The 9,503-nt window shown below is 33.7% G+C and overlaps 1 protein-coding gene across 1 annotated transcript in view; it reads right to left on the minus strand.

Annotated features, from left to right (window-relative positions):
- LOC129804356 (GTPase-activating Rap/Ran-GAP domain-like protein 3) overlaps window positions 1-4,983 on the minus strand; it is a 112,234-nt gene extending 107,251 nt beyond the window's left edge. The window contains exon 1 of the mRNA XM_055851609.1: window positions 4,949-4,983. The gene's annotated coding sequence lies outside the window, so the exon portion shown is untranslated. The remainder of the gene's footprint in view (window positions 1-4,948) is intronic.
- Between the last annotated feature and the right edge of the window lie 4,520 nt (window positions 4,984-9,503).

The raw sequence follows: 9,503 nt of genomic DNA on the forward strand, positions 1-9,503 counted from the left end.
TAAAATAACATTCCGGAAATATTTATTTTATCTTTTATTCGGTGTAAATATTATGCTTGTGTATTATGGGTTAACGTTACCCTTTTCCATGTTAATTTTATACATTAAAAGGTGTAAAATAACATTAAAAATTGTTGATATATTTTTACACCTAAAAAGTGTTAAAGTTACGAGGAAAAAAAGTTAATCGTACCCCTTTTTTTCTTAGTGTCTGTGGCGACTACAGATAGGACTAGATACATTTTATAGGTAATGGTGTAGAAGAATGAAAAACTATCGAGGCCCAGGACGATATTCGCTGGGAGTCTTTGTAAAAACGCCTTTATGCTTTTGAAAAAATACTATTTTGACATTGAATTACTCAACATCAGCTAAAGATATTTTCATGAAATTTGGTATATATGAAGTCAATGTATGACTTAAGCTGTTTATCCATGGATACTACCCCTTGCCCCCAGACCTCCTTTCAATAGCCCCAATATAAAATGTGGACTTTTTTCTTTTTAACTTTCCTCTGAGAAGAAGTAGAAAGCTGAAACTTGGTATGGGCAGGTTTATGAAAGGTTCCTTAACCATGTATATACCTTTGCCCCCTTCCACTTCTTCCTGTGGCCCCCATATAAAATAATGAATTTTTCTACTATAACTCCTCTGTGAAAAGAAGAAGACATCAGAAACTTGGCATAGGATCAAGGGCAATGGAAGGCTCTTTAACCGTGTATATATACGGTTCCCCCCGCCACTCCTTTCAGTAGTCCCCATACAAAATTAGAACTTTCTCCACTATAACTCCTCTCTGAGAAAAGGTAGAAAGCTGAAACTCAGCATGGGAACAAGGTTCATGGAAGGCTATTCAATCATATAAAATCTGATTACAATTTTAAAAGAAAATAAATAAATCACAATTAGAAAAATAAGTCAAAATATGTAATGATTTTACTGAAATCGATGAATACAATGAGGTCATATCTCTCTCTATAATACATTAAAAGTATCAGACATACATATTATAAGATCATTAAAATCGGTTGAATAGTTTCAAAACTTAACACATTTTTTGTTAATTGAAAACTTTAACCTGAAGCGTCCCTTAAGGTCGACTTGTGAACTTATGTTTGCCGTCATTTTATAGGATTTTCGAGACCTTTCGATTGAGTATTCATTTATTAAATTCGGTTGATAAATTTCTGAGATATAAGGTTTAAAGTTTTGACTTTGAGCCATCATGTTTCAATACATGTAATGCATTGTAAAGACATATGCTTTTATGTCCATTTCGAAAATATGCAGTTATTTTTAATATATTTTATATTACAATTTATTCTTTCCCTAATAAAAAGACAGTAGGGTAAGTGTGCCAAATTTCGGCCAGCTTCTAATTTCGGCCACTTTGAGTGTAATTTCGGCCATGCAAATAAATTAATTAAAATTATGTATGTAATCTTCGAATAGTCAATGAATTCATTTTGCTTTCAAATATTTATTCATTTTAAGATGTATTAACACAAAGACAGTTAAATTATAGGTATAATTTGAATTTAAATTGTGTTGTAAAAACTCAGTGTGGAAAGAGTCTTACAAAAAATGTGACAGATCGATTGTGTTTCTAGCAGTCTTGTGATTTGTGGTGAAGTGCAGAAGATTTTCCTATGGTGTTTTTCATGAAAATTGATTAGTTTTCATTAAAGATTGTTTCTGTTTATGTTAATAGTGAATCAATCTTTAAATTTCGGGTAAAATTTCCCAGCTGGATCCTGTATTTCGCGTAAAAAAGTATATACTTTGTGAGCGTCTCTACAGTGAGGTAGTGTTGCCTATTTCGGCCGCATCTTTTGCTTTCCTAAATTTCTTATTCATTTTATGTTTTCTTTTTCAATTTCTGAATTCTACAATGTCCAGATAAAAAAACCATCGCTTCTATGAAGAAGATGATGTGAAAAAGTCATTGGAAGAGTTCAGGAAGTGCAAATTGCTACGGGAATCTGCGCGTAAATTTGAGATGCTACTCTTCAGGTCTTCAGGACAAATTACACGGAAGATCTCAGGGCTTGTGAGTCATACAAACGTATTAAATTAAATATTAAACTCGTTCCGTTTAACGTTTTGAAATTTTCTATCCGTTGCGTCACAAAATGTGGTCAGAAAAAAGGTGGCCGAAATTTCACACAAAGTGGCCGAAATATTACCCAAAGCAATGTCCATATTTTTATTAATTTTTCAATATTTTAGGAAGTGATTTAAAGAAAACAAAGATGATAAACTAGTCTTGAAGGTTCCACACAACCCTCCCGAAAAGGAAGTAACAAAAAATATCAATATGAATTAAAAATATTGCATTTCAAACTTAGGACTTCGGTGCTTACATGCAACTATGCCGAAATTTGGCACACTTACCCTAAATACGCACATTTCATATTAAGGGATTATTTTTCTTCTACGAAAATAGTTTTTTTGCTCTAGAACTTTTCCCCCATGGTTTAGAACTTTAGTCCCGGAACAAAAGTTGTTACCTATACCATGGCTTATTCAATGATATATAATCAAGTGTGCTAATCCGGGCGCTTCGCTATCTGGATCGTTTATGACTAATCCACTTAAAATAATATTTTTATTTTTATTTCTGTAATATAGTCACTACAGTAACATAATATAACTATTCAAGTTTGAGAAAAAGCAAAAATAATATTTTTATCCATTAAATAAGTGAGTGTAATCGACTCATTTCAATCTTATGCCACCTGGGTTCCTCACTAAAAATTTTCTAGCAGTGATATTTTCGCTAATGACCTGGTTGATTGAAAACATTTATTGTTTTTTCCTTGTGAAAAAAGTATTTTAAATCCAAAGGTTTAGTTAAAAGTAAATTAGCGAAAAGGCGACGCAGTTAGTGCATGCTGACTTATTTCAGTATTATCATTATTTTATAAATTTTCTTTTTTGATAATTTTTTTATATTATGTTTCTGAATGAAACAGTGAATAATTCTGTGGATTTAGAAGAAGTAAAAAATAATTTCATCAGTCCAAGGACAAGCGTTTGTTTAAGTAGCACTCTTCGGAAAATGGTCCAGTTACCCCACCTTACTGTAGGTCTCATTGGTGGTCGCACCATAGACCACTTTGCCCATTCTCCTTTACCATATAAAAATTTATTATCGCAAAATTTTATGCCTTCGACAGTTACGCATTCTTGAACTGCATTATCCTTTCCTATGACAATAACAGTTTTGCAATTACAAAAATAACAAAAAAAATTAAATGGCAATTAAAAATTCGAGTAATAAACGAGTATCTCTTATAAAAAATTTCAATTGTTAAATAAATCTACTGAAAATATTTCAAAAAAACATTAATTATACTTAATTGAAAATTTAAAATTGAATTAATTATAAATTCTATCTAATGAAATGAAAATAACTCAAAAAAAAGCTGTGATGTAATTTAACGAATTTAACAGAAAAAAGGTGTGGATTTACTGAAAATTCGTAGTTTTTATCTATACATTTGGGTTCTAATTAGAACAGAGTAAAGTTTGTATCTGTGGACAAACCAATTGTAATTGTACAATTCTACTCGAACACTATTTAATTGATTTTTTAAGTCAATCGAAATTAATTCTAAATCGAAATTTTGAAAGATCCTTAATGTTTTAGTTCCGCAAAAGAGAAAAAAACTACGAAGAAATACCTTTAAGGCTTTTGCCAAGGTTTTTGCATCTTTGCGATCATGTTTTTCTCTTTTCTCATCAGAAATAGTGAAGAAATCTCAAAATTCAAATTAAGTTCTGATTCATAATTAATCCTTTAATCCAATCTATCAGAGTAGTATGACTGTAATTCAAAGGTCAAGGCTCACCTTTAAAAATAAAATTATTGAAATAAACTTTACAATCCAATAAAGGATCAAATTCGATGTAGATCTAGATTATCGTGCTTAAAGAAAATTCTGAACCTTTCTGAGGAACATTTCGGAATCGAGTTTGAAACCTTTCAGAAATGGGAAATGATCAAGAAATGTGGAGAGCTAATCTAGCTCGCAAACCTAGGGACAAACCGACGGCATGCAAACAATTAATGTGAGATCCAATTTCATGGCATTAGAATTTAATTAACAAATATGAGAATTCGATAAAGTTTTTCTAATCGTGGTTTAGAAAAAAGGATTTCGAATTTTCTAATTTTATGCTGAAAAAGTAGATATTCCCCTTGAGAATATCAGGGATTTGTAGTAAACGCCGTGTAGCACCAGCATTTGTTATGTAACGATCCCTTCAGGTCTTAAACCTCCCACAAGGTGGTATCTTGTTCACTGCAAATGAAGAGCCAATCTGTTCCACTGATTCGTCCATTAATCCACATAAAGCATCCCTCGTGGAATCACCCAGAGGGTAAATTCGTTATTAATAATATTTGCTCTGTTCCTTTTTTGAATCCATTCGACATACAATAAATTGGATATTTTTATCAGAAAGCACAGAATCCATCCAGCCAATGCCCCCAAAAACCATCCATCCCTGCCCCAAACTCTAATGGTATTCTCACTTCTGTACGGTCTTTGTGCCCATATTGAACAACAACAAAAAATCAACATAATACATTGTACATGGAAGCCAATAAATAGTTGGATGGTGTATGGTTGTGTGTCAGATGGAAGGGCGGTTATGTAATTTGTGCGCGTTGCTCTGCATGAAATTTCATTTCATCCCATGATGCTCCTGAATAGGATACAATTCCAATGAAATCACTCTCGATCCTATTCCATACCCGCTTAATCACATTTCACGCAGTGCAGAAAGGCAATATTTGACTATTTAGTTTAACCATATCAATTTAAAATGGGGTTGGTAGAACTGAGGGAGTTTCTGGCTCGATATATAAGATGCTGAATCTCTAGTAGAGGTCACAGGTGACCACATCACAGGTGGAATTTTCCTCTGGAAAAAAACTCACCGTAAAAAAAAGAAAAATCTCTCTGATGCCCTTGTACAAGTTCAGTGAGTCTTTTTTTTTGGACTACTACAGAGTGAAGTCAATTAATGCCTCTTTGACCAGAAAACTGTACCAGGGCCATCCAGGGTGAGCAGCTAGAAAAAAAACGTGCCACTTGGTGGAAAAGATGAGTAGCACGTGCAAAGTATTTCAAGGGCTCTCCCTTTCATCCTTGGCGAGATCATAAAAAATGTATCTCAATTTAGGCAAACACTTTATCACTATATGGAGCACTGTAGGGGCACTTTTCATCAGGATTCATCGTGATGTGCGAAACTACCCAGAGAACAAAATATTCGGAGTGGTAATTTGGAGATTTGGATGGCACAAGGAGAGCTTCAGCACAGGGAAAGCTCACGCGTCCAACCACTTGGCTGTACCGTACAGTACTACCGAGTTTGGAGCTTGCGTTTCGCATTATATGACTCTCTGCTACATCCACAATTTTCTGGCTCCACTTTTATGTACACCAGCATAACTTTCGTCTGCGAGAGAATCATCCACACTGTGCAGACTCAGAGAATGGAGAATATGCTATGTATTATGTGTAGATATGCTCTACCACTTCATTTTTCCACCACCCTCAAACGCCCCCCATTCACCCTGACCAACCCCGGAAAATCCGTCAAGTCATTCTGTGACGCCAAGCTAGAGAATCTTCCTTTTCTCCACATAATTGCATTTTCAAGTAAAAACGGATTTCTCCAGGCTCTCCAATTCTCCCAAAATAGCATTATATATGAAATATCTCTCAGGGAGAGACACTTGTTGGAAATCCAGTATGAAGAGAGAAATCCTGTGCATTCGTCATAATTCCTTTCAAAAGCTTATAAGAATGGTCAATTTATTTCGAGAACATTTTGTACACTTTTGTGGTCTCAAACATTGTAAATCATCTGGTGGAAATACTTACAAATTAACATCTGAAAGATTATTATTAAAGTTGAATTTTGATTATAAAATTATTATGTATGTAGACAAACTACCAGAATAAATAGTGCATAAATTCTTTTCAGTTATTTTGATAGAACATTATTCAGGTTTTACTTCTTTTATCTTTACATACACAAATTTATTTACTAGACTTTGTGTTCGGGAAACTTCTCAATCTTTACCGAGAAAGCAGCAGTATATGTTATACAATACCTCGATTTTTTACCCAACAAAATTCCACCCTCCCCCTCACGTAGGCAACTTAAAGAAAGTGGAACTTGTGAAATCCTAACACAAAATCAAAAATTAAAAAAAAATCACAACTGTTAAGCAATGGTAAAATATAAAAATTGATAACTAAAAGGGGTGGAGAAGAGTTCCAGGCTTTGCGAAATGCTCGAAATCGTGATATAGATGCTATAGATCAAAAGTACTTTCGCATCATTTACCATTTACCGGTTCCAAACCGATTAAACTGATTTATAAATCACTCGAAAGATCCCCTAAAATAGTTTTGAGAGTAATAAAATTGTTTTTCGGACAAAAATTGCTTAACGGTTTATAATCGGTTCATTACCGGTTCACAGCTGATTTGAACCGATTTATAAATCACTCAGAATATTTCCAAAATACACCTCAGGAGTAATTTAATTGAATTTCGTATAAAAATTAGTTATCGGTTCATAACCGATTGGAATTGGTTCAATTTTATAGGAAATTCCAAGACCTTTCCAACGAGACAAAACATGACCCCATTCGCTTGATAAATGCGCTCTATAGAACCTTTTTAATCTTTGACCTTGAAAAACCGTTATTAGGAATGATGATGGTCAAATGTCCGCCTGGGTAATCTCTAAATAAATCACATCCGAAATGAAAAAAATCGCACGACGCGTTTTCGAGCAATCCCAAAACATCTAAATAAAAATGTTAAAATCGAGAAGTAAAAAATTAAAAATGATAAGTAAAGTAAAACGATATTAGTAAATTAAAAATTTTAAAAATATTAAGTATTAAGAGTAAATCTTGTAAGTAAAAAAAATAAGTTTTTCAAGTGAAAATGTTGAAATGATCGATAAAATTGTAATTTTTGTAAATAACTATATCAAAATATATAGAAAGATGGGCCGACGGTGGATGATACTCTTATTGCTTTAGGACAGAATGTCTTTCCGGTGAGCGTCGGTGTGTTGAGTGTAATCCAAAAATTAAACACACAATTTACCACAGCTTTTTGGATTACACTCAACACACCGACGCTCACCGGAAGGACATTCTGTTCTAAAGCACTAAGGATATCAAAATAGGTAACTTAAAAATATTGAAAAGGTTAGTCAAATTGTAATTTAGATAATCAAAGAAATCAAAATTGGGAAATAGAAATTCAAAACTGGTGAGTACAAAATATCAAAATCGGTAAGTAAAAAATTGAAATTGGTAATTAAAAGTTATCAAAATAGGTAAGCAGAAAAATCAAGATTGTTAAGTGCAATGGCAAATGGTAAGTAATAAAAAGAAAAATGGATAAACAAAAATCAAAATTGAAAAGTCTAAATTTCGTAAAGTTGAAATTTAGTGAAATCAAGAAAATTTCATAAAGTAAAAATTCAAATCACTTTCTTAAAAGCTCTTTCCATAGGGGAATGTAGGTGTTCAAGATGAACATGCACGTTCATACAAATAATTTTCAAATAAGGATTTTTTAATCTTTACGGGATAATAATGGGTTTTAATTCATATCGAACTACTTTTGAATAGTTAAATCGCCAGGATATTCATCATAAGTCCTCACATCCTAAAAAGGATACGAATTATTCAACACAAAAGTTGGAAAGTTTTGGCTTCACCAAGACTTTACAAGGGTTTTCGTTACCCCTACTTTTTAAGTCAATGACTTATCCTTAAAAGATTTAAGGACTACTACACTATTTTTAGATACTCTTACTACTAGGAATGTCTTGTCATTTCAATTAGAGACGAATAGTTTAACTAATACAAGGATTTTAGTTTTGGTTAAATCGAGTCATTTCACGAAGTATACAAAATAAGCCTCACTTTAACGGCAAATATTGAAGAAACTAGGATGCTAAACGATCCTAAACTTTTACCATCCTATTTTCTATATCCTTAACTCTATCTGGTATCAATTTGCTACCATTCTAACAAGTAGTTTCTATGATATTAGAGATTGAAAATTGTCAAATTCTTATTGAAAGTAGGTCATTATGCTTAGTGCTAATGACACCCGTTCATTCACTTCTTGATCAGCATTTTTTCGTCAGCAAAATAAAGAATGTGCAATTTTGCAATGACGCATTATGGGTTCACGGAGTTCACCTTAGTAATTAAGTGGGGTAAAAATGATTTTGTATAAATAGGGTTAATTTTTGTTAAATAAATCAGATTGCGATAGAGATTCCTGAGTTTCACTTCTAGCAGCACGAGAGTGCTTGTTCCAGAGAAATCGCATCTCCCTTTTGGCCCAAGACCAGCGGCATCCTATTGCCTAAGGATTACCAGCGGCCAATTGGCTCCCTACTGCCAGGAAACAGCGGCTTCTCTTCAAGAAGCCTTAAGACCTAGGGCAGGATTTGAGAATATTTCTGGAGGAATTTTTCCCTAGAGGCATTCATTTGCCGGACTGCAAGGTTGGAAATTTATTTCTAACCTTGGTTAAACTCTCTCAAGGCACCCCCGGGGGTAGCCTACACAAGGGGGCATTACTGCCTTAAGCCCGGTGGCTCGAAAGAGCCGTTACTAGAGGCCGTGAAAACAGCCGAGAGTCAGTCCAAACAGTGGAATAATTCCCCAGGAAGTTCTCACCAGAGCAAGGGAATAATCTGACGGGATTCGGATTATTCTCTTCCTCTAGCTTCGGCTTTTCAGCTGTTTGGAGCCGAAACAGTAGGCATGGTTCGCACAGAGTGAACCTTCAAACGATGCGAATTTTCTCTTTGTTTGCAAAGAACTGACCTACCATTTCTCATCTCGTCTCATGAACTTAATAATTATCTATCTTATCGCTAAGAAATGACGAACTATCTCTTTACAAACAAAGAGAAATTTTGCATTGTTTGAAGGTTCACTCTGTGCGAACCATGCCAACATTCCCCTATGTCTTTCTCATTCTGTCGCATTCTTCTTCTTTTTTGTACATCACATTACATCCAAATAAATTTAGAACAGTTCAATTTCGAGACCAAAAGAGCAGGATAGACTTATGGAAATCGTTTGGAAACGGATTTTAGAGCATCTCATTAGATTAATTTATAGCAAGGGTGGGATATTAGGGTTGGCAGTGGTGTACGGTTGAAAATAAAGTGCTTGGAAGTCTTTGGAAGTGGAAGTGTCCGATTATAAAGTCTTTTCTGCCTAATTCCATATTTTTCAGACTACGCTACTTTTCGTTAAGATTTTTAATTCAAACGGCAGTGTAATTTGAAAAGATCTTTCTTGACATTTTACAAGTTCGGTTATGACAATGAAATGGAGCAAATATGCTCAAATTTATTATAGCTTAATTTGTGTTGTAATTTTTCTGAGGAAATATTCAGCTGAATAATTGTTTTCTTTAATTTTTACA

The sequence above is a fragment of the Phlebotomus papatasi genome, chromosome 1 (assembly GCF_024763615.1).
Source record: "Phlebotomus papatasi isolate M1 chromosome 1, Ppap_2.1, whole genome shotgun sequence".
Taxonomy (NCBI): Eukaryota; Metazoa; Arthropoda; class Insecta; order Diptera; family Psychodidae; genus Phlebotomus; species Phlebotomus papatasi.